Raw genomic sequence first — 23,367 nt, 5'->3', positions numbered from 1 at the left:
CACTGGTTAAAAGGGCAGATTGTTAAAGCTCCACTTGAGGTTCTTTTGTTTTTTGTTTTTTTTCTCCACTTCTTCAATATCCAGAGGCAGTCCAGAGAGTTGAACTGCGGCGGTTGCTCGAGAGATACGAAACAGTCTAGGACCGGTCTGTGTGAGGAGGGTTTTCTTTTTTCTCCTCAATTCTTCAAATAGTCTCCAATATTTGACGGACGACTTAGTTCACAGCAGTTGTCCTGGAGGCAAAGTTGTTCGGAATGAGGAGTTCTATCATGTGGTATGAAAACATTGTGCACGTGTGAAACGTCACGTGATATACAGCCACCCATGTTGTGTTTTTTTCTGTTTACAGCGCCACCAAGTGGCCAGTCGCCGCATTCCTCTTCACGTGACCACGGGCTGAGCCCGTACACAGGTGTACCGAGTTGGGTGCAATTGTCTCATTCCGTTGGAGAGTTATAGCCGTTTAAGTAAAGCCCGCCTCGCCCACCCCCAACGTTTTGGCGTACCGTCGCCAACGTGGATGGAAATTCCAACTGTTTCCCGATCCCTGTTGGCAGTCAGACTCCAGAGAATCTTTCTGCACCGGTTTGGGTCAGATCGGGCAAAAAACCTAGGACTAGTGTGCAAAAGTAGGTTTTTCAGAAAATCCAAAATACCCGAAAATCTCGCCGCGCGACCACCCAATCCGAGGCATGCATCTTGTTCGGCTCGAGCCAAGGATTCCGGTGATGTAAGACACTTGGGTCTGCGACCGACGGTCGAGGAGTTACGAGCCATTTCGTACTTTTGATCGCTGCAGCGCCACCTTGGGGCCGATCGGGGCGAGCCTTGGTGAGGTTGTAGTACCGGGCCGGTCCTACCATCCCTCAGAGTTTCAAGTCTCTACCACGGACGCTTTGGTCCGCCCGCTCACTTTTAAGGCGGAATGTTGATGATCCAAAATCCCAGGTTGCACTCCAGAGTGTCGTGCTGTGCACTCTGTTGTGATCCATTTTCGGTGTCAACCAATCTGAGCTGAGCTTGTTTGCCGGCGACCTTAGACCCTCTCGCCGCGGCCCAGGTGGGCGTGGCCTTTGCCGGCTCCCCCGCCTCGGCGTCGCTGCGTCATCGCTTCTCGGCCTTTTGGCTAAGATCAAGTGTAGTATCTGTTCTTATCAGTTTAATATCTGATACGTGCCCTACCCGGGCACCACATATTAAATTGATTTTTGGTCCTGGGAGATGGCATAGGGGCTTGCTCCGTCCACTCCACGCATCGACCCGGTATTGCAGTACTTCTGGGAACGGTGCACCCTCCTAAAGTGTTCAATGAAAGAAATGTAGTGGTCTTGTGTGGCAGAAGGTGATAATGGAGCTAGTGTGAGTGGGTGTTGTAGGTGATCATGTGCTATACTAGCCTGGGTAGAATTGTGGTGTAAAAACAAGACAAAAAGGAACCCCTGTTCCTCTGTCAGTTTAACATCTGATCCGTCCACTATTCGGGGACGGCGCATTATGTACATTTATGGCTCATGGAGCCGGATGCGGAGCGTGCAAAAAAAAAAAAAAAAAAAAAAGCCCCTTTTTTGACTGGCAAACCGCTGGTGAGGATTGGGGAGAGGGGCAGGGTGCTTCTGACTGAAGGCCTGGGAATTCATACTTACCTGGCAGGGGAGACACCATGATCAGGAAGGTGGTTCACCCAGGGCGAGGCTCGGCCATTGCACTCTGGGTTGTGCTGACCCCTGCGAATTCCCCAAATGTGGGAATCTCGACTGCATAATTTATGGTAGTGGGGGACTGCGTTCGCGCTCTCCCCTGGACAACACTGGTTAAAAGGGCAGATTGTTAAAGCTCCACTTGAGGTTCTTTTGTTTTTTGTTTTTTTTCTCCACTTCTTCAATATCCAGAGGCAGTCCAGAGAGTTGAACTGCGGCGGTTGCTCGAGAGATACGAAACAGTCTAGGACCGGTCTGTGTGAGGAGGGTTTTCTTTTTTCTCCTCAATTCTTCAAATAGTCTCCAATATTTGACGGACGACTTAGTTCACAGCAGTTGTCCTGGAGGCAAAGTTGTTCGGAATGAGGAGTTCTATCATGTGCTATGAAAACATTGTGCACGTGTGAAACGTCACGTGATATACAGCCACCCATGTTGTGTTTTTTTCTGTTTACAGCGCCACCAAGTGGCCAGTCGCCGCATTCCTCTTCACGTGACCACGGGCTGAGCCCGTACACAGGTGTACCGAGTTGGGTGCAATTGTCTCATTCCGTTGGAGAGTTATAGCCGTTTAAGTAAAGCCCGCCTCGCCCACCCCCAACGTTTTGGCGTACCGTCGCCAACGTGGATGGAAATTCCAACTGTTTCCCGATCCCTGTTGGCAGTCGGACTCCAGAGAATCTTTCTGCACCGGTTTGGGTCAGATCGGGCAAAAAACCTAGGACTAGTGTGCAAAAGTAGGTTTTTCAGAAAATCCAAAATACCCGAAAATCTCGCCAGCGCGGCCACCCAATCCGAGGCATGCATCTTGTTCGGCTCGAGCCAAGGATTCCGGTGATGTAAGACACTTGGGTCTGCGACCGACGGTCGAGGAGTTACGAGCCATTTCGTACTTTTGATCACTGCAGCGCCACCTTGGGGCCGATCGGGGCGAGCCTTGGTGAGGTTGTAGTACCGGGCCGGTCCTACCATCCCTCAGAGTTTCAAGTCTCTACCACGGACGCTTTGGTCTGCCCGCTCACTTTTAAGGCGGAATGTTGATGATCCAAAATCCCAGGTTGCACTCCAGAGTGTCGTGCTGTGCACTCTGTTGTGATCCATTTTCGGTGTCAACCAATCTGAGCTGAGCTTGTTTGCCGGCGACCTTAGACCCTCTCGCCGCGGCCCAGGTGGGCGTGGCCTTTGCCGGCTCCCCCGCCTCGGCGTCGCTGCGTCATCGCTTCTCGGCCTTTTGGCTAAGATCAAGTGTAGTATCTGTTCTTATCAGTTTAATATCTGATACGTGCCCTACCCGGGCACCACATATTAAATTGATTTTTGGTCCTGGGAGATGGAATAGGGGCTTGCTCCGTCCACTCCACGCATCGACCCGGTATTGCAGTACTTCTGGGAACGGTGCACCCTCCTAAAGTGTTCAATGAAAGAGTTGTAGTGGTCTTGTGTGGCAGAAGGTGATAATGGAGCTAGTGTGAGTGGGTGTTGTAGGTGATCATGTGTTATACTAGCCTGGGTAGAATTGTGGTGTAAAAACAAGACAAAAATGAACCCCTGTTCCTCTGTCAGTTTAACATCTGATCCGTCCACTATTCGGGGATGGCGCATTATGTACATTTATGGCTCATGGAGCCGGATGCGGAGCGTGCAAAAAAAAAAAGAAAAAAAAAAGCCCCTTTTTTGACTGGCAAACCGCTGGTGAGGATTGGGGAGAGGGACAGGGTGCTTCTGACTGAAGGCCTGGGAATTCATACTTACCTGGCAGGGGAGACACCATGATCAGGAAGGTGGTTCACCCAGGGCGAGGCTCGGCCATTGCACTCTGGGTTGTGCTGACCCCTGCGAATTCCCCAAATGTGGGAATCTCGACTGCATAATTTATGGTAGTGGGGGACTGCGTTCGCGCTCTCCCCTGGACAACACTGGTTAAAAGGGCAGATTGTTAAAGCTCCACTTGAGGTTCTTTTGTTTTTTGTTTTTTTTCTCCACTTCTTCAATATCCAGAGGCAGTCCAGAGAGTTGAACTGCGGCGGTTGCTCGAGAGATACGAAACAGTCTAGGACCGGTCTGTGTGAGGAGGGTTTTCTTTTTTCTCCTCAATTCTTCAAATAGTCTCCAATATTTGACGGACGACTTAGTTCACAGCAGTTGTCCTGGAGGCAAAGTTGTTCGGAATGAGGAGTTCTATCATGTGCTATGAAAACATTGTGCACGTGTGAAACGTCACGTGATATACAGCCACCCATGTTGTGTTTTTTTCTGTTTACAGCGCCACCAAGTGGCCAGTCGCCGCATTCCTCTTCACGTGACCACGGGCTGAGCCCGTACACAGGTGTACCGAGTTGGGTGCAATTGTCTCATTCCGTTGGAGAGTTATAGCCGTTTAAGTAAAGCCCGCCTCGCCCACCCCCAACGTTTTGGCGTACCGTCGCCAACGTGGATGGAAATTCCAACTGTTTCCCGATCCCTGTTGGCAGTCGGACTCCAGAGAATCTTTCTGCACCGGTTTGGGTCAGATCGGGCAAAAAACCTAGGACTAGTGTGCAAAAGTAGGTTTTTCAGAAAATCCAAAATACCCGAAAATCTCGCCAGCGCGGCCACCCAATCCGAGGCATGCATCTTGTTCGGCTCGAGCCAAGGATTCCGGTGATGTAAGACACTTGGGTCTGCGACCGACGGTCGAGGAGTTACGAGCCATTTCGTACTTTTGATCGCTGCAGCGCCACCTTGGGGCCGATCGGGGCGAGCCTTGGTGAGGTTGTAGTACCGGGCCGGTCCTACCATCCCTCAGAGTTTCAAGTCTCTACCACGGACGCTTTGGTCTGCCCGCTCACTTTTAAGGCGGAATGTTGATGATCCAAAATCCCAGGTTGCACTCCAGAGTGTCGTGCTGTGCACTCTGTTGTGATCCATTTTCGGTGTCAACCAATCTGAGCTGAGCTTGTTTGCCGGCGACCTTAGACCCTCTCGCCGCGGCCCAGGTGGGCGTGGCCTTTGCCGGCTCCCCCGCCTCGGCGTCGCTGCGTCATCGCTTCTCGGCCTTTTGGCTAAGATCAAGTGTAGTATCTGTTCTTATCAGTTTAATATCTGATACGTGCCCTACCCGGGCACCACATATTAAATTGATTTTTGGTCCTGGGAGATGGAATAGGGGCTTGCTCCGTCCACTCCACGCATCGACCCGGTATTGCAGTACTTCTGGGAACGGTGCACCCTCCTAAAGTGTTCAATGAAAGAGTTGTAGTGGTCTTGTGTGGCAGAAGGTGATAATGGAGCTAGTGTGAGTGGGTGTTGTAGGTGATCATGTGTTATACTAGCCTGGGTAGAATTGTGGTGTAAAAACAAGACAAAAATGAACCCCTGTTCCTCTGTCAGTTTAACATCTGATCCGTCCACTATTCGGGGATGGCGCATTATGTACATTTATGGCTCATGGAGCCGGATGCGGAGCGTGCAAAAAAAAAAAGAAAAAAAAAAGCCCCTTTTTTGACTGGCAAACCGCTGGTGAGGATTGGGGAGAGGGACAGGGTGCTTCTGACTGAAGGCCTGGGAATTCATACTTACCTGGCAGGGGAGACACCATGATCAGGAAGGTGGTTCACCCAGGGCGAGGCTCGGCCATTGCACTCTGGGTTGTGCTGACCCCTGCGAATTCCCCAAATGTGGGAATCTCGACTGCATAATTTATGGTAGTGGGGGACTGCGTTCGCGCTCTCCCCTGGACAACACTGGTTAAAAGGGCAGATTGTTAAAGCTCCACTTGAGGTTCTTTTGTTTTTTGTTTTTTTTCTCCACTTCTTCAATATCCAGAGGCAGTCCAGAGAGTTGAACTGCGGCGGTTGCTCGAGAGATACGAAACAGTCTAGGACCGGTCTGTGTGAGGAGGGTTTTCTTTTTTCTCCTCAATTCTTCAAATAGTCTCCAATATTTGACGGACGACTTAGTTCACAGCAGTTGTCCTGGAGGCAAAGTTGTTCGGAATGAGGAGTTCTATCATGTGCTATGAAAACATTGTGCACGTGTGAAACGTCACGTGATATACAGCCACCCATGTTGTGTTTTTTTCTGTTTACAGCGCCACCAAGTGGCCAGTCGCCGCATTCCTCTTCACGTGACCACGGGCTGAGCCCGTACACAGGTGTACCGAGTTGGGTGCAATCGTCTCATTCCGTTGGAGAGTTATAGCCGTTTAAGTAAAGCCCGCCTCGCCCACCCCCAACGTTTTGGCGTACCGTCGCCAACGTGGATGGAAATTCCAACTGTTTCCCGATCCCTGTTGGCAGTCGGACTCCAGAGAATCTTTCTGCACCGGTTTGGGTCAGATCGGGCAAAAAACCTAGGACTAGTGTGCAAAAGTAGGTTTTTCAGAAAATCCAAAATACCCGAAAATCTCGCCAGCGCGGCCACCCAATCCGAGGCATGCATCTTGTTCGGCTCGAGCCAAGGATTCCGGTGATGTAAGACACTTGGGTCTGCGACCGACGGTCGAGGAGTTACGAGCCATTTCGTACTTTTGATCGCTGCAGCGCCACCTTGGGGCCGATCGGGGCGAGCCTTGGTGAGGTTGTAGTACCGGGCCGGTCCTACCATCCCTCAGAGTTTCAAGTCTCTACCACGGACGCTTTGGTCTGCCCGCTCACTTTTAAGGCGGAATGTTGATGATCCAAAATCCCAGGTTGCACTCCAGAGTGTCGTGCTGTGCACTCTGTTGTGATCCATTTTCGGTGTCAACCAATCTGAGCTGAGCTTGTTTGCCGGCGACCTTAGACCCTCTCGCCGCGGCCCAGGTGGGCGTGGCCTTTGCCGGCTCCCCCGCCTCGGCGTCGCTGCGTCATCGCTTCTCGGCCTTTTGGCTAAGATCAAGTGTAGTATCTGTTCTTATCAGTTTAATATCTGATACGTGCCCTACCCGGGCACCACATATTAAATTGATTTTTGGTCCTGGGAGATGGAATAGGGGCTTGCTCCGTCCACTCCACGCATCGACCCGGTATTGCAGTACTTCTGGGAACGGTGCACTCTCCTAAAGTGTTCAATGAAAGAGTTGTAGTGGTCTTGTGTGGCAGAAGGTGATAATGGAGCTAGTGTGAGTGGGTGTTGTAGGTGATCATGTGTTATACTAGCCTGGGTAGAATTGTGGTGTAAAAACAAGACAAAAATGAACCCCTGTTCCTCTGTCAGTTTAACATCTGATCCGTCCACTATTCGGGGATGGCGCATTATGTACATTTATGGCTCATGGAGCCGGATGCGGAGCGTGCAAAAAAAAAAAGAAAAAAAAAAGCCCCTTTTTTGACTGGCAAACCGCTGGTGAGGATTGGGGAGAGGGACAGGGTGCTTCTGACTGAAGGCCTGGGAATTCATACTTACCTGGCAGGGGAGACACCATGATCAGGAAGGTGGTTCACCCAGGGCGAGGCTCGGCCATTGCACTCTGGGTTGTGCTGACCCCTGCGAATTCCCCAAATGTGGGAATCTCGACTGCATAATTTATGGTAGTGGGGGACTGCGTTCGCGCTCTCCCCTGGACAACACTGGTTAAAAGGGCAGATTGTTAAAGCTCCACTTGAGGTTCTTTTGTTTTTTGTTTTTTTTCTCCACTTCTTCAATATCCAGAGGCAGTCCAGAGAGTTGAACTGCGGCGGTTGCTCGAGAGATACGAAACAGTCTAGGACCGGTCTGTGTGAGGAGGGTTTTCTTTTTTCTCCTCAATTCTTCAAATAGTCTCCAATATTTGACGGACGACTTAGTTCACAGCAGTTGTCCTGGAGGCAAAGTTGTTCGGAATGAGGAGTTCTATCATGTGCTATGAAAACATTGTGCACGTGTGAAACGTCACGTGATATACAGCCACCCATGTTGTGTTTTTTTCTGTTTACAGCGCCACCAAGTGGCCAGTCGCCGCATTCCTCTTCACGTGACCACGGGCTGAGCCCGTACACAGGTGTACCGAGTTGGATGCAATCGTCTCATTCCGTTGGAGAGTTATAGCCGTTTAAGTAAAGCCCGCCTCGCCCACCCCCAACGTTTTGGCGTACCGTCGCCAACGTGGATGGAAATTCCAACTGTTTCCCGATCCCTGTTGGCAGTCGGACTCCAGAGAATCTTTCTGCACCGGTTTGGGTCAGATCGGGCAAAAAACCTAGGACTAGTGTGCAAAAGTAGGTTTTTCAGAAAATCCAAAATACCCGAAAATCTCGCCAGCGCGGCCACCCAATCCGAGGCATGCATCTTGTTCGGCTCGAGCCAAGGATTCCGGTGATGTAAGACACTTGGGTCTGCGACCGACGGTCGAGGAGTTACGAGCCATTTCGTACTTTTGATCGCTGCAGCGCCACCTTGGGGCCGATCGGGGCGAGCCTTGGTGAGGTTGTAGTACCGGGCCGGTCCTACCATCCCTCAGAGTTTCAAGTCTCTACCACGGACGCTTTGGTCTGCCCGCTCACTTTTAAGGCGGAATGTTGATGATCCAAAATCCCAGGTTGCACTCCAGAGTGTCGTGCTGTGCACTCTGTTGTGATCCATTTTCGGTGTCAACCAATCTGAGCTGAGCTTGTTTGCCGGCGACCTTAGACCCTCTCGCCGCGGCCCAGGTGGGCGTGGCCTTTGCCGGCTCCCCCGCCTCGGCGTCGCTGCGTCATCGCTTCTCGGCCTTTTGGCTAAGATCAAGTGTAGTATCTGTTCTTATCAGTTTAATATCTGATACGTGCCCTACCCGGGCACCACATATTAAATTGATTTTTGGTCCTGGGAGATGGAATAGGGGCTTGCTCCGTCCACTCCACGCATCGACCCGGTATTGCAGTACTTCTGGGAACGGTGCACCCTCCTAAAGTGTTCAATGAAAGAGTTGTAGTGGTCTTGTGTGGCAGAAGGTGATAATGGAGCTAGTGTGAGTGGGTGTTGTAGGTGATCATGTGTTATACTAGCCTGGGTAGAATTGTGGTGTAAAAACAAGACAAAAATGAACCCCTGTTCCTCTGTCAGTTTAACATCTGATCCGTCCACTATTCGGGGATGGCGCATTATGTACATTTATGGCTCATGGAGCCGGATGCGGAGCGTGCAAAAAAAAAAAGAAAAAAAAAAGCCCCTTTTTTGACTGGCAAACCGCTGGTGAGGATTGGGGAGAGGGACAGGGTGCTTCTGACTGAAGGCCTGGGAATTCATACTTACCTGGCAGGGGAGACACCATGATCAGGAAGGTGGTTCACCCAGGGCGAGGCTCGGCCATTGCACTCTGGGTTGTGCTGACCCCTGCGAATTCCCCAAATGTGGGAATCTCGACTGCATAATTTATGGTAGTGGGGGACTGCGTTCGCGCTCTCCCCTGGACAACACTGGTTAAAAGGGCAGATTGTTAAAGCTCCACTTGAGGTTCTTTTGTTTTTTGTTTTTTTTCTCCACTTCTTCAATATCCAGAGGCAGTCCAGAGAGTTGAACTGCGGCGGTTGCTCGAGAGATACGAAACAGTCTAGGACCGGTCTGTGTGAGGAGGGTTTTCTTTTTTCTCCTCAATTCTTCAAATAGTCTCCAATATTTGACGGACGACTTAGTTCACAGCAGTTGTCCTGGAGGCAAAGTTGTTCGGAATGAGGAGTTCTATCATGTGCTATGAAAACATTGTGCACGTGTGAAACGTCACGTGATATACAGCCACCCATGTTGTGTTTTTTTCTGTTTACAGCGCCACCAAGTGGCCAGTCGCCGCATTCCTCTTCACGTGACCACGGGCTGAGCCCGTACACAGGTGTACCGAGTTGGGTGCAATCGTCTCATTCCGTTGGAGAGTTATAGCCGTTTAAGTAAAGCCCGCCTCGCCCACCCCCAACGTTTTGGCGTACCGTCGCCAACGTGGATGGAAATTCCAACTGTTTCCCGATCCCTGTTGGCAGTCGGACTCCAGAGAATCTTTCTGCACCGGTTTGGGTCAGATCGGGCAAAAAACCTAGGACTAGTGTGCAAAAGTAGGTTTTTCAGAAAATCCAAAATACCCGAAAATCTCGCCAGCGCGGCCACCCAATCCGAGGCATGCATCTTGTTCGGCTCGAGCCAAGGATTCCGGTGATGTAAGACACTTGGGTCTGCGACCGACGGTCGAGGAGTTACGAGCCATTTCGTACTTTTGATCGCTGCAGCGCCACCTTGGGGCCGATCGGGGCGAGCCTTGGTGAGGTTGTAGTACCGGGCCGGTCCTACCATCCCTCAGAGTTTCAAGTCTCTACCACGGACGCTTTGGTCTGCCCGCTCACTTTTAAGGCGGAATGTTGATGATCCAAAATCCCAGGTTGCACTCCAGAGTGTCGTGCTGTGCACTCTGTTGTGATCCATTTTCGGTGTCAACCAATCTGAGCTGAGCTTGTTTGCCGGCGACCTTAGACCCTCTCGCCGCGGCCCAGGTGGGCGTGGCCTTTGCCGGCTCCCCCGCCTCGGCGTCGCTGCGTCATCGCTTCTCGGCCTTTTGGCTAAGATCAAGTGTAGTATCTGTTCTTATCAGTTTAATATCTGATACGTGCCCTACCCGGGCACCACATATTAAATTGATTTTTGGTCCTGGGAGATGGCATAGGGGCTTGCTCCGTCCACTCCACGCATCGACCCGGTATTGCAGTACTTCTGGGAACGGTGCACCCTCCTAAAGTGTTCAATGAAAGAAATGTAGTGGTCTTGTGTGGCAGAAGGTGATAATGGAGCTAGTGTGAGTGGGTGTTGTAGGTGATCATGTGCTATACTAGCCTGGGTAGAATTGTGGTGTAAAAACAAGACAAAAAGGAACCCCTGTTCCTCTGTCAGTTTAACATCTGATCCGTCCACTATTCGGGGACGGCGCATTATGTACATTTATGGCTCATGGAGCCGGATGCGGAGCGTGCAAAAAAAAAAAAAAAAAAAAAAAGCCCCTTTTTTGACTGGCAAACCGCTGGTGAGGATTGGGGAGAGGGGCAGGGTGCTTCTGACTGAAGGCCTGGGAATTCATACTTACCTGGCAGGGGAGACACCATGATCAGGAAGGTGGTTCACCCAGGGCGAGGCTCGGCCATTGCACTCTGGGTTGTGCTGACCCCTGCGAATTCCCCAAATGTGGGAATCTCGACTGCATAATTTATGGTAGTGGGGGACTGCGTTCGCGCTCTCCCCTGGACAACACTGGTTATAAGGGCAGATTGTTAAAGCTCCACTTGAGGTTCTTTTGTTTTGTTTTTTTTCTCCACTTCTTCAATATCCAGAGGCAGTCCAGAGAGTTGAACTGCGGCGGTTGCTCGAGAGATACGAAACAGTCTAGGACCGGTCTGTGTGAGGAGGGTTTTCTTTTTTCTCCTCAATTCTTCAAATAGTCTCCAATATTTGACGGACGACTTAGTTCACAGCAGTTGTCCTGGAGGCAAAGTTGTTCGGAATGAGGAGTTCTATCATGTGGTATGAAAACATTGTGCACGTGTGAAACGTCACGTGATATACAGCCACCCATGTTGTGTTTTTTTCTGTTTACAGCGCCACCAAGTGGCCAGTCGCCGCATTCCTCTTCACGTGACCACGGGCTGAGCCCGTACACAGGTGTACCGAGTTGGGTGCAATTGTCTCATTCCGTTGGAGAGTTATAGCCGTTTAAGTAAAGCCCGCCTCGCCCACCCCCAACGTTTTGGCGTACCGTCGCCAACGTGGATGGAAATTCCAACTGTTTCCCGATCCCTGTTGGCAGTCAGACTCCAGAGAATCTTTCTGCACCGGTTTGGGTCAGATCGGGCAAAAAACCTAGGACTAGTGTGCAAAAGTAGGTTTTTCAGAAAATCCAAAATACCCGAAAATCTCGCCGCGCGACCACCCAATCCGAGGCATGCATCTTGTTCGGCTCGAGCCAAGGATTCCGGTGATGTAAGACACTTGGGTCTGCGACCGACGGTCGAGGAGTTACGAGCCATTTCGTACTTTTGATCGCTGCAGCGCCACCTTGGGGCCGATCGGGGCGAGCCTTGGTGAGGTTGTAGTACCGGGCCGGTCCTACCATCCCTCAGAGTTTCAAGTCTCTACCACGGACGCTTTGGTCTGCCCGCTCACTTTTAAGGCGGAATGTTGATGATCCAAAATCCCAGGTTGCACTCCAGAGTGTCGTGCTGTGCACTCTGTTGTGATCCATTTTCGGTGTCAACCAATCTGAGCTGAGCTTGTTTGCCGGCGACCTTAGACCCTCTCGCCGCGGCCCAGGTGGGCGTGGCCTTTGCCGGCTCCCCCGCCTCGGCGTCGCTGCGTCATCGCTTCTCGGCCTTTTGGCTAAGATCAAGTGGTCTGGTCGGACGTCTGAGACAGCGATCGCCTCTTGTTGGACTTGGTCTCGTGTGTTGCTTGTCACACGGGACATACACCCTTCAGGAGGTACATTGACAAGCGGCTTTTAATTGACGACTCGTTCTACGAGGAATCTTCTGGTTTTAAGGTAAGCAGGTTTTAATTTATTTATTGTATATTTATTGTTGGATTTTAGCCGCAGCAGGCTAGTGGTGCCTCCAACATGTCGGCTGCTCGTGCCGGCATGAGGAGGCACCACAGCGTGCGTTTTAAATTTAAGACAAAGGAGGATGGCACTCTCCAGGCGATGTCCAGGTTGGACTTTTCCAGGAAGTGCATCCAACAGACTCTCGGTTTTAAGGCTATTGATATTAACTGCTTGTTGACTCTGCCCCTGAATCATGGCTTCGACGTTAGTTTTGCTTCTGCTTCCTTGCTAAGTACTTTTTGGGCTCGGTATGAATTGTGTAAAGCCAATTTCTCCATGTTCACTGTGGAAAAACTGACTGATAATTCGCTGAAAGTGGTGATTGTCAGGATGTTTAATGAAACAGTTAGTGGAGAAGACATTGCTGTATGGTTGGCAAGATATTGCTCTATTCGTGGTCAACCAGTCAAGGTTTTAGATGAAGACGGTATCTGGAGCTGTGCGTGGAGAGTGCCCATTAAACAATGGGCAGATCCCAACAGCTACCATGGCCTGAGTCAAATTCCTTCTATGATTGTGTTGGGAGAGAATAGAGGTTACATCCATTATCAAGGGATGCCCAAGCTATGCCGCAAGTGTGGCCAACTTGGGCATCTCGCCGAGGCGTGCCAAGAAGTAGTGTGTAGGAAGTGCAGAGAAATTGGACACACTTTTGAAGAGTGCAAAAATGGCAGAAAGTGCAACCTCTGTGGAGAATCATCCCATCTCTACAGAGACTGCCCCCAAAGTTTTGCCAACAAGCTAAAAAACAACAAAATGGCCGCCCCACCCAAAGAGCAAATGATAAAGGAGGCGGGCCCTGAGGTTTTGGCGGGAAATTCAAATCCTCAGCCAGCCTCAGGGATTGGACTGGAAGAAGGAAGTGGGGCGGCCACAGGGGCGGAGTCAACTCGAACAGCTGGTCAGGGGGAGGAAGCCAATCCTCAAAATGATAATGGTAAAGAAGAGGTGGACGACAAAGAGGAGGAAACGGCTTCCTCCCTTGTCACCGTGTCTGAGGCTAGTGGGTCAACTAGTGGGAGTGAGACAGATTCTTCTCTTCCCAATGCTCAAGTGCAGAAAAGAACTGCGAGATCTCCTCTGGTCCAAACAGAGGAGAAAAAGCTGCGGGTAGCGCACCGGCTAGATAGTTCCCCCATGGAAGATCTAGACCGTGTGTGGCCCACAGACTCTCCTAATGAAGTATCTTTTCTGCATTTTAAGCTAAGAACATCGACGCCAAAGGCTTCACAAGAGGTTCTCTCTGTGAGCCCTGAGACGTCAAGCACTTTCCTCCCTGATCCCAGGCTTTCTGGGGAAAAGGGACGGCAAGTGCAACAAGAAATAACCTGATTTTAATTAAATCTCTGTAGTCCTTTTGTTGCTTTTAAATGTCTCATACCCTTTTAACCATACTGCTCATGGCTCTCACTATCTCCACCATCAATGTGAGAAGTGTGAGGAGCAATATACGAGCACAGAGTGTCCTATCCTTTTTAAAAACTTTTAAGTCAGATGTGTTTTTATTACAAGAATGTGGCCTGCCTTTTTTATCCAATTACAGAAAGTGGGAGGAGATTTGGACCCCAGGAGTTTCCGTTTGGAGTGGGTCCAATTTTAATAAAAATGACGGTGTCGCCATTTTAATACAAAACCCTAATATCTTGGTGAAGGGCAGCACTGTGGTGAGGGACGGGCGGGCAATTTTAGCTAATCTGACTTTTTTAGGTAAGGATTTTAACATTTTAAATGTGTATGGTTTTACAGACAAAAACAATAGGTATGAGCTTTTAGAAGACCTGCGGCCCCACATGTTAGGTAGGGCTCCCCTAGTGGTAGCAGGGGATTTTAATTGCGTTTTAACCAAGAAAGACAGGAAGAGGACAGAGGATTTTAAAGTTGACAAAACGTCGGTTTTATTGCAGGATTTAGTTAGAGATTTTAAATTAGTGGACTGTTTTAAAGCAATGCATCAGAGAGAGGAGGGCTTCACCTGGTTCAGTGGTGACGGCACCAGAGCCTCTCGCATTGACTACGTTTTTACACGGGACTGCCTGCCAACCGATGCAACATTAACCCCCCTCTTTTTTTCAGATCACACAATGCTGTCATGCACCCTTTCACTCCCCACTGGTGTGACTGCAGGGGGAGGGCTGTGGAAGCTGAACTGCTCCCTTTTGGAAGATAAAGATGTAGTCAGTGAGTACAGGGAGCAGTTCAGCCAATGGCAGACCCTCCAAGACTTCTACGACTCACGTGCACAGTGGTGGGAGATGGTAAAAGAACGGACGAGACAGTTTTTTAGAAAGATAGGAAAAATCAAAAAGAATAGATTAAATCGACGCATGATGGGGCTGCAAAAACGACTACAGAGATACTTTAACCTTTTAAACGATGGGATTGATTTTAGTGAAGAAATCAAAGAAATAAAGCAAGAAATGTCAGTTTTATCCGAAATTCAAAGCAAAGGTGTCATTTTAAGGAGCAGGGAGAAGGAGATTGAGGAAGGTGAAAGGTGCACGAGGTATTTCTTTAAAAAAATTATTTCACGGGGTGGGGCAATCACAGCTTTGAAAAGTGGAGGGAGGGAGGTTTACACCACAAAAGAAATTTTAAAGGAAACTGAAGTATTTTATGAAAACCTATACAGCACCAAAGAAGTCCACAATGACACATTACAGGAGGTATTAGAGTTTTTAGAAAAGAAAGTCGAAGGCGAAGGTACAATTTTATCTCAAGATTTCAACATTTTAGAAATTCACAAAGCACTCAAAAGTTTTAAACGAGGAAAGTCCCCCGGCACCGATGGACTTCCTCTGGAGTTTTATTTGACTTTTTGGGATATTTTAGCTTTCGACTTACTGACTGTTTTTAAAGAATTTGAGACTCTTGAAAGACTTCCTGACAGCTTTAGAATAGGGATAGTTTCACTCTTACATAAGAAAGGGGACAAGACTGACTTACGGAACTGGCGACCCATCACTCTTTTAAATGTCGACTGTAAACTTTTTAGCAAAATTTTAGCCACACGCATGTCGACAGTTTTAGAGGACGTAATCCACCCGGATCAAGCATGCGCTGTGCCAGGAAGGAAGATCACGGACAGCCTGGTGCTGATCAGAGACGCCATCTGTTATGCGAGAGACAGAAACCTTCGGCTAGTAGTCCTAAATTTAGACTTTGAAAAAGCATTCGACCGTATCTCGCACCAGTTCCTTTTTAAGGTACTGGGTAAAATGGGATTTCCAGGGCGGTTCATAGCCTGGGTGGGACTGCTGTACAACAGTCTGGTCAGCAGAATTGTAGTTAATGGGCATTTATCCAAAGCTGTTAATATCTACAGCGGCGTCCGTCAGGGGTGTCCCTTATCTCCCCTTCTGTATGTGGCTTGTATAGAGCCACTGGCACAAATCTTGAGAAGGGACAAATGGATTAAAGGACTAGGCATTCCAGGGACTAGTGGACTGACGGCAACCTGCGTTTTATATATGGACGACGTGACCCTTTTAGCGACTGACCTTTTATCGGTACGAAGAGCAATGGACTTGACTGACTGGTACGGTCGGGCCTCGGGCGCCAAGCTTAACAGGAGTAAGTCCGAGGCCCTGCTCTTCGGGCCGTGGGGGAACGTCGACAAAGGCGGACTAGATTTGGATTTTAAAGATAATAATTTGAAAATTTTAGGTGTGAAATTTGACAGGGAGGGTGGAGGACAGGGTAACTGGACTGACATGTTAGGGAAAGTTAGGCAAAGACTGGGCTTTTGGGGACTAAGACAACTGACGTATGAAGGCAAGATTTTAATTTTTAAAGCTGTGATTTTACCACTGATTTTACTTGTCTGTTCTGTTTTTAGTCCCCCAAGACGATTCCTAGCCAAGTTGGAGAGGGCGGTATTTTATTTCCTGTGGGGGTCCAAGTGGGAAAGACTCAAGAGGGAGGTCGTCAAAAAGAAAAAAGAGAATGGCGGGAAAGGCCTCCCAGACCCCCACCTGTTTTTAGGCAGCCGCTTTGCCGCCCTCCACATCCAGTATGCACTGACCCCATCCAGAGAACACAAGACAGCAGCCATGACCCGATTCTGGATGGGGTCATACCTAAGAAGCTTGAAAATTTTACCCATTGATCTTAAAAGTCCAGTGTCTTTTAATTTGTCAAAAGAACACCTTTTTATTAAGACATTTTTAAAGAAATACCTTTTAGAAACAAATGATGCCACTATTTTAACTAACCACAAGTCTCTTGTCTCTCTTGTGCAGGATCGAGAATTGGTGAGTCCAGTTCCAGGCCTCACACTAGGTGAGGCCAAAGACGTTTGGAGGAACGCAGCCCACCCAGCTCTCCAGAACAGGCTCAAGGACTTGTCGTGGATGGTGGCTCATGAGATCCTCCCGGTCAGGGCGGTCATGCACTCCAGAGGCATGGCCAAAAACCCCACCTGCCCACGGTCCGGATGTGGTTCCCCGGAGACCGTCCAACATCTGCTCTGGGAGTGCGGTGCTGCGCGGGACCTGTGGGCCAAGACCAGCCCCCTGGTTTTCCCGTGCCTGCCGGCGGGTCGGGCCCAGGTGGGATACAGGCTCGCCATCCTGGGGGTGGGTCAGGGCTTGAAGGAGCTAACATCACAGCAATTTACCTCGCTCTGGCTCACCCTCAACCATATCAAGGATGCCATCTGGGCCACCAGAAACCTGCTGGTGGGGAAACGCGTTACGGTGCCCCTCCACGCGTGCGAGCAATTAGTTAGATCTGCGCTGCAGGAGGCGCCGGACGTCGTTATTCGGATGGGGGGGCTGGGGTCACACCAAAGAGGTCCCGGCCACCCCCGACCCTGGCCGCCCGTAGATGCACCCTCACCACACTGGCTACGGGAACAGCGGGCCAGCGGGCCGGAGGAGAGGGGATCTCCGCTGGGCGCTGGAAGCGAGGAGTCCGGGGCCTGTTCTGGAGACCTGGAGTGAATGGACATTCTTGATAGGGACTCACCCTCGATCCTGTACAAGAGATGTTTTATGTGGTATAATTTATTGTTTTATTGTTTTTTATCTGACATGTTTTATTGTTTTATTCCCATTATTTAAACCATTTACCTTTCTTTTAAAACATACATGGACTTTTTACACAACACACAAACACAAGAAACTTTTAACAGTAAATAATGTGTCCCTTTTAATATGTGTAAAAATGTGATCTAAAAGAAAAAATGTACATGCAAATGGAAATAAGGGAATGACACTGTGACAATAAAACTTTTCGAAAGAAAAAATCTGTTATTATCAGTTTAATATCTGATACGTGCCCTACCCGGGCACCACATATTAAATTGATTTTTGGTCCTGGGAGATGGCATAGGGGCTTGCTCCGTCCACTCCACGCATCGACCCGGTATTGCAGTACTTCTGGGAACGGTGCACCCTCCTAAAGTGTTCAATGAAAGAAATGTAGTGGTCTTGTGTGGCAGAAGGTGATAATGGAGCTAGTGTGAGTGGGTGTTGTAGGTGATCATGTGCTATACTAGCCTGGGTAGAATTGTGGTGTAAAAACAAGACAAAAAGGAACCCCTGTTCCTCTGTCAGTTTAACATCTGATCCGTCCACTATTCGGGGACGGCGCATTATGTACATTTATGGCTCATGGAGCCGGATGCGGAGCGTGCAAAAAAAAAAAAAAAAAAAAAAAGCCCCTTTTTTGACTGGCAAACCGCTGGTGAGGATTGGGGAGAGGGGCAGGGTGCTTCTGACTGAAGGCCTGGGAATTCATACTTACCTGGCAGGGGAGACACCATGATCAGGAAGGTGGTTCACCCAGGGCGAGGCTCGGCCATTGCACTCTGGGTTGTGCTGACCCCTGCGAATTCCCCAAATGTGGGAATCTCGACTGCATAATTTATGGTAGTGGGGGACTGCGTTCGCGCTCTCCCCTGGACAACACTGGTTATAAGGGCAGATTGTTAAAGCTCCACTTGAGGTTCTTTTGTTTTGTTTTTTTTCTCCACTTCTTCAATATCCAGAGGCAGTCCAGAGAGTTGAACTGCGGCGGTTGCTCGAGAGATACGAAACAGTCTAGGACCGGTCTGTGTGAGGAGGGTTTTCTTTTTTCTCCTCAATTCTTCAAATAGTCTCCAATATTTGACGGACGACTTAGTTCACAGCAGTTGTCCTGGAGGCAAAGTTGTTCGGAATGAGGAGTTCTATCATGTGGTATGAAAACATTGTGCACGTGTGAAACGTCACGTGATATACAGCCACCCATGTTGTGTTTTTTTCTGTTTACAGCGCCACCAAGTGGCCAGTCGCCGCATTCCTCTTCACGTGACCACGGGCTGAGCCCGTACACAGGTGTACCGAGTTGGGTGCAATTGTCTCATTCCGTTGGAGAGTTATAGCCGTTTAAGTAAAGCCCGCCTCGCCCACCCCCAACGTTTTGGCGTACCGTCGCCAACGTGGATGGAAATTCCAACTGTTTCCCGATCCCTGTTGGCAGTCAGACTCCAGAGAATCTTTCTGCACCGGTTTGGGTCAGATCGGGCAAAAAACCTAGGACTAGTGTGCAAAAGTAGGTTTTTCAGAAAATCCAAAATACCCGAAAATCTCGCCGCGCGACCACCCAATCCGAGGCATGCATCTTGTTCGGCTCGAGCCAAGGATTCCGGTGATGTAAGACACTTGGGTCTGCGACCGACGGTCGAGGAGTTACGAGCCATTTCGTACTTTTGATCGCTGCAGCGCCACCTTGGGGCCGATCGGGGCGAGCCTTGGTGAGGTTGTAGTACCGGGCCGGTCCTACCATCCCTCAGAGTTTCAAGTCTCTACCACGGACGCTTTGGTCTGCCCGCTCACTTTTAAGGCGGAATGTTGATGATCCAAAATCCCAGGTTGCACTCCAGAGTGTCGTGCTGTGCACTCTGTTGTGATCCATTTTCGGTGTCAACCAATCTGAGCTGAGCTTGTTTGCCGGCGACCTTAGACCCTCTCGCCGCGGCCCAGGTGGGCGTGGCCTTTGCCGGCTCCCCCGCCTCGGCGTCGCTGCGTCATCGCTTCTCGGCCTTTTGGCTAAGATCAAGTGTAGTATCTGTTCTTATCAGTTTAATATCTGATACGTGCCCTACCCGGGCACCACATATTAAATTGATTTTTGGTCCTGGGAGATGGCATAGGGGCTTGCTCCGTCCACTCCACGCATCGACCCGGTATTGCAGTACTTCTGGGAACGGTGCACCCTCCTAAAGTGTTCAATGAAAGAAATGTAGTGGTCTTGTGTGGCAGAAGGTGATAATGGAGCTAGTGTGAGTGGGTGTTGTAGGTGATCATGTGCTATACTAGCCTGGGTAGAATTGTGGTGTAAAAACAAGACAAAAAGGAACCCCTGTTCCTCTGTCAGTTTAACATCTGATCCGTCCACTATTCGGGGACGGCGCATTATGTACATTTATGGCTCATGGAGCCGGATGCGGAGCGTGCAAAAAAAAAAAAAAAAAAAAAAAGCCCCTTTTTTGACTGGCAAACCGCTGGTGAGGATTGGGGAGAGGGGCAGGGTGCTTCTGACTGAAGGCCTGGGAATTCATACTTACCTGGCAGGGGAGACACCATGATCAGGAAGGTGGTTCACCCAGGGCGAGGCTCGGCCATTGCACTCTGGGTTGTGCTGACCCCTGCGAATTCCCCAAATGTGGGAATCTCGACTGCATAATTTATGGTAGTGGGGGACTGCGTTCGCGCTCTCCCCTGGACAACACTGGTTAAAAGGGCAGATTGTTAAAGCTCCACTTGAGGTTCTTTTGTTTTGTTTTTTTTCTCCACTTCTTCAATATCCAGAGGCAGTCCAGAGAGTTGAACTGCGGCGGTTGCTCGAGAGATACGAAACAGTCTAGGACCGGTCTGTGTGAGGAGGGTTTTCTTTTTTCTCCTCAATTCTTCAAATAGTCTCCAATATTTGACGGACGACTTAGTTCACAGCAGTTGTCCTGGAGGCAAAGTTGTTCGGAATGAGGAGTTCTATCATGTGCTATGAAAACATTGTGCACGTGTGAAACGTCACGTGATATACAGCCACCCATGTTGTGTTTTTTTCTGTTTACAGCGCCACCAAGTGGCCAGTCGCCGCATTCCTCTTCACGTGACCACGGGCTGAGCCCGTACACAGGTGTACCGAGTTGGGTGCAATCGTCTCATTCCGTTGGAGAGTTATAGCCGTTTAAGTAAAGCCCGCCTCGCCCACCCCCAACGTTTTGGCGTACCGTCGCCAACGTGGATGGAAATTCCAACTGTTTCCCGATCCCTGTTGGCAGTCGGACTCCAGAGAATCTTTCTGCACCGGTTTGGGTCAGATCGGGCAAAAAACCTAGGACTAGTGTGCAAAAGTAGGTTTTTCAGAAAATCCAAAATACCCGAAAATCTCGCCAGCGCGGCCACCCAATCCGAGGCATGCATCTTGTTCGGCTCGAGCCAAGGATTCCGGTGATGTAAGACACTTGGGTCTGCGACCGACGGTCGAGGAGTTACGAGCCATTTCGTACTTTTGATCGCTGCAGCGCCACCTTGGGGCCGATCGGGGCGAGCCTTGGTGAGGTTGTAGTACCGGGCCGGTCCTACCATCCCTCAGAGTTTCAAGTCTCTACCACGGACGCTTTGGTCCGCCCGCTCACTTTTAAGGCGGAATGTTGATGATCCAAAATCCCAGGTTGCACTCCAGAGTGTCGTGCTGTGCACTCTGTTGTGATCCATTTTCGGTGTCAACCAATCTGAGCTGAGCTTGTTTGCCGGCGACCTTAGACCCTCTCGCCGAGGCCCAGGTGGGCGTGGCCTTTGCCGGCTCCCCCGCCTCGGCGTCGCTGCGTCATCGCTTCTCGGCCTTTTGGCTAAGATCAAGTGTAGTATCTGTTCTTATCAGTTTAATATCTGATACGTGCCCTACCCGGGCACCACATATTAAATTGATTTTTGGTCCTGGGAGATGGAATAGGGGCTTGCTCCGTCCACTCCACGCATCGACCCGGTATTGCAGTACTTCTGGGAACGGTGCACCCTCCTAAAGTGTTCAATGAAAGAGTTGTAGTGGTCTTGTGTGGCAGAAGGTGATAATGGAGCTAGTGTGAGTGGGTGTTGTAGGTGATCATGTGTTATACTAGCCTGGGTAGAATTGTGGTGTAAAAACAAGACAAAAATGAACCCCTGTTCCTCTGTCAGTTTAACATCTGATCCGTCCACTATTCGGGGATGGCGCATTATGTACATTTATGGCTCATGGAGCCGGATGCGGAGCGTGCAAAAAAAAAAAGAAAAAAAAAAGCCCCTTTTTTGACTGGCAAACCGCTGGTGAGGATTGGGGAGAGGGACAGGGTGCTTCTGACTGAAGGCCTGGGAATTCATACTTACCTGGCAGGGGAGACACCATGATCAGGAAGGTGGTTCACCCAGGGCGAGGCTCGGCCATTGCACTCTGGGTTGTGCTGACCCCTGCGAATTCCCCAAATGTGGGAATCTCGACTGCATAATTTATGGTAGTGGGGGACTGCGTTCGCGCTCTCCCCTGGACAACACTGGTTAAAAGGGCAGATTGTTAAAGCTCCACTTGAGGTTCTTTTGTTTTTTGTTTTTTTTCTCCACTTCTTCAATATCCAGAGGCAGTCCAGAGAGTTGAACTGCGGCGGTTGCTCGAGAGATACGAAACAGTCTAGGACCGGTCTGTGTGAGGAGGGTTTTCTTTTTTCTCCTCAATTCTTCAAATAGTCTCCAATATTTGACGGACGACTTAGTTCACAGCAGTTGTCCTGGAGGCAAAGTTGTTCGGAATGAGGAGTTCTATCATGTGCTATGAAAACATTGTGCACGTGTGAAACGTCACGTGATATACAGCCACCCATGTTGTGTTTTTTTCTGTTTAAAGCGCCACCAAGTGGCCAGTCGCCGCATTCCTCTTCACGTGACCACGGGCTGAGCCCGTACACAGGTGTACCGAGTTGGGTGCAATTGTCTCATTCCGTTGGAGAGTTATAGCCGTTTAAGTAAAGCCCGCCTCGCCCACCCCCAACGTTTTGGCGTACCGTCGCCAACGTGGATGGAAATTCCAACTGTTTCCCGATCCCTGTTGGCAGTCAGACTCCAGAGAATCTTTCTGCACCGGTTTGGGTCAGATCGGGCAAAAAACCTAGGACTAGTGTGCAAAAGTAGGTTTTTCAGAAAATCCAAAATACCCGAAAATCTCGCCAGCGCGACCACCCAATCCGAGGCATGCATCTTGTTCGGCTCGAGCCAAGGATTCCGGTGATGTAAGACACTTGGGTCTGCGACCGACGGTCGAGGAGTTACGAGCCATTTCGTACTTTTGATCGCTGCAGCGCCACCTTGGGGCCGATCGGGGCGAGCCTTGGTGAGGTTGTAGTACCGGGCCGGTCCTACCATCCCTCAGAGTTTCAAGTCTCTACCACGGACGCTTTGGTCTGCCCGCTCACTTTTAAGGCGGAATGTTGATGATCCAAAATCCCAGGTTGCACTCCAGAGTGTCGTGCTGTGCACTCTGTTGTGATCCATTTTCGGTGTCAACCAATCTGAGCTGAGCTTGTTTGCCGGCGACCTTAGACCCTCTCGCCGCGGCCCAGGTGGGCGTGGCCTTTGCCGGCTCCCCCGCCTCGGCGTCGCTGCGTCATCGCTTCTCGGCCTTTTGGCTAAGATCAAGTGGTCTGGTCGGACGTCTGAGACAGCGATCGCCTCTTGTTGGACTTGGTCTCGTGTGTTGCTTGTCACACGGGACATACACCCTTCAGGAGGTACATTGACAAGCGGCTTTTAATTGACGACTCGTTCTACGAGGAATCTTCTGGTTTTAAGGTAAGCAGGTTTTAATTTATTTATTGTATATTTATTGTTGGATTTTAGCCGCAGCAGGCTAGTGGTGCCTCCAACATGTCGGCTGCTCGTGCCGGCATGAGGAGGCACCACAGCGTGCGTTTTAAATTTAAGACAAAGGAGGATGGCACTCTCCAGGCGATGTCCAGGTTGGACTTTTCCAGGAAGTGCATCCAACAGACTCTCGGTTTTAAGGCTATTGATATTAACTGCTTGTTGACTCTGCCCCTGAATCATGGCTTCGACGTTAGTTTTGCTTCTGCTTCCTTGCTAAGTACTTTTTGGGCTCGGTATGAATTGTGTAAAGCCAATTTCTCCATGTTCACTGTGGAAAAACTGACTGATAATTCGCTGAAAGTGG

General features: G+C 49.9%; 17 non-coding genes and 1 pseudogene across 17 annotated transcripts; all 18 read left to right on the top strand.

Annotated features, from left to right (window-relative positions):
• Nucleotides 1–1,106: 1,106 nt before the first annotated feature.
• Nucleotides 1,107–1,297, top strand: LOC148996954 (U2 spliceosomal RNA). The gene has a single exon (XR_016149215.1). It is a non-coding gene; the product is annotated as a U2 spliceosomal RNA (small nuclear RNA).
• A 338-nt stretch (nt 1,298–1,635) lies between these two features.
• On the top strand, nt 1,636–1,800 carry LOC148996953 (U1 spliceosomal RNA). The gene has a single exon (XR_016150586.1). It is a non-coding gene; the product is annotated as a U1 spliceosomal RNA (small nuclear RNA).
• A 1,112-nt stretch (nt 1,801–2,912) lies between these two features.
• Nucleotides 2,913–3,103, top strand: LOC148996952 (U2 spliceosomal RNA). Its single transcript, XR_016148606.1, has one exon. It is a non-coding gene; the product is annotated as a U2 spliceosomal RNA (small nuclear RNA).
• Nucleotides 3,104–3,441: 338 nt separating this feature from the next.
• LOC148996951 (U1 spliceosomal RNA) lies at nt 3,442–3,606 on the top strand. Its single transcript, XR_016150585.1, has one exon. It is a non-coding gene; the product is annotated as a U1 spliceosomal RNA (small nuclear RNA).
• A 1,112-nt stretch (nt 3,607–4,718) lies between these two features.
• On the top strand, nt 4,719–4,909 carry LOC148996950 (U2 spliceosomal RNA). Its single transcript, XR_016148602.1, has one exon. It is a non-coding gene; the product is annotated as a U2 spliceosomal RNA (small nuclear RNA).
• Nucleotides 4,910–5,247: 338 nt separating this feature from the next.
• On the top strand, nt 5,248–5,412 carry LOC148996949 (U1 spliceosomal RNA). The gene has a single exon (XR_016150584.1). It is a non-coding gene; the product is annotated as a U1 spliceosomal RNA (small nuclear RNA).
• Nucleotides 5,413–6,524: 1,112 nt separating this feature from the next.
• LOC148996948 (U2 spliceosomal RNA) lies at nt 6,525–6,715 on the top strand. The gene has a single exon (XR_016148614.1). It is a non-coding gene; the product is annotated as a U2 spliceosomal RNA (small nuclear RNA).
• Nucleotides 6,716–7,053: 338 nt separating this feature from the next.
• Nucleotides 7,054–7,218, top strand: LOC148996947 (U1 spliceosomal RNA). The gene has a single exon (XR_016150583.1). It is a non-coding gene; the product is annotated as a U1 spliceosomal RNA (small nuclear RNA).
• A 1,112-nt stretch (nt 7,219–8,330) lies between these two features.
• Nucleotides 8,331–8,521, top strand: LOC148996946 (U2 spliceosomal RNA). The gene has a single exon (XR_016148601.1). It is a non-coding gene; the product is annotated as a U2 spliceosomal RNA (small nuclear RNA).
• Nucleotides 8,522–8,859: 338 nt separating this feature from the next.
• Nucleotides 8,860–9,024, top strand: LOC148996945 (U1 spliceosomal RNA). Its single transcript, XR_016150582.1, has one exon. It is a non-coding gene; the product is annotated as a U1 spliceosomal RNA (small nuclear RNA).
• Nucleotides 9,025–10,136: 1,112 nt separating this feature from the next.
• On the top strand, nt 10,137–10,327 carry LOC148996944 (U2 spliceosomal RNA). Its single transcript, XR_016149213.1, has one exon. It is a non-coding gene; the product is annotated as a U2 spliceosomal RNA (small nuclear RNA).
• A 339-nt stretch (nt 10,328–10,666) lies between these two features.
• LOC148996943 (U1 spliceosomal RNA) lies at nt 10,667–10,831 on the top strand. Its single transcript, XR_016150581.1, has one exon. It is a non-coding gene; the product is annotated as a U1 spliceosomal RNA (small nuclear RNA).
• Nucleotides 10,832–17,407: 6,576 nt separating this feature from the next.
• Nucleotides 17,408–17,581, top strand: LOC148996942 (U2 spliceosomal RNA; annotated as a pseudogene).
• A 339-nt stretch (nt 17,582–17,920) lies between these two features.
• On the top strand, nt 17,921–18,085 carry LOC148996941 (U1 spliceosomal RNA). The gene has a single exon (XR_016150580.1). It is a non-coding gene; the product is annotated as a U1 spliceosomal RNA (small nuclear RNA).
• A 1,109-nt stretch (nt 18,086–19,194) lies between these two features.
• On the top strand, nt 19,195–19,385 carry LOC148996940 (U2 spliceosomal RNA). The gene has a single exon (XR_016149211.1). It is a non-coding gene; the product is annotated as a U2 spliceosomal RNA (small nuclear RNA).
• A 339-nt stretch (nt 19,386–19,724) lies between these two features.
• Nucleotides 19,725–19,889, top strand: LOC148996939 (U1 spliceosomal RNA). Its single transcript, XR_016150578.1, has one exon. It is a non-coding gene; the product is annotated as a U1 spliceosomal RNA (small nuclear RNA).
• A 1,110-nt stretch (nt 19,890–20,999) lies between these two features.
• LOC148996938 (U2 spliceosomal RNA) lies at nt 21,000–21,190 on the top strand. Its single transcript, XR_016148598.1, has one exon. It is a non-coding gene; the product is annotated as a U2 spliceosomal RNA (small nuclear RNA).
• Nucleotides 21,191–21,528: 338 nt separating this feature from the next.
• Nucleotides 21,529–21,693, top strand: LOC148996937 (U1 spliceosomal RNA). Its single transcript, XR_016150577.1, has one exon. It is a non-coding gene; the product is annotated as a U1 spliceosomal RNA (small nuclear RNA).
• Nucleotides 21,694–23,367: the final 1,674 nt, after the last annotated feature.

This window comes from Pimephales promelas, chromosome 2 (assembly GCF_988280905.1).
Source record: "Pimephales promelas chromosome 2, fPimPro1.hap1.1, whole genome shotgun sequence".
NCBI classification, from domain to species: Eukaryota; Metazoa; Chordata; class Actinopteri; order Cypriniformes; family Leuciscidae; genus Pimephales; species Pimephales promelas.
The sequence above is the reverse complement of the archived record's forward strand: the minus strand, read 5'-3'. Positions and strand labels throughout refer to the sequence as shown.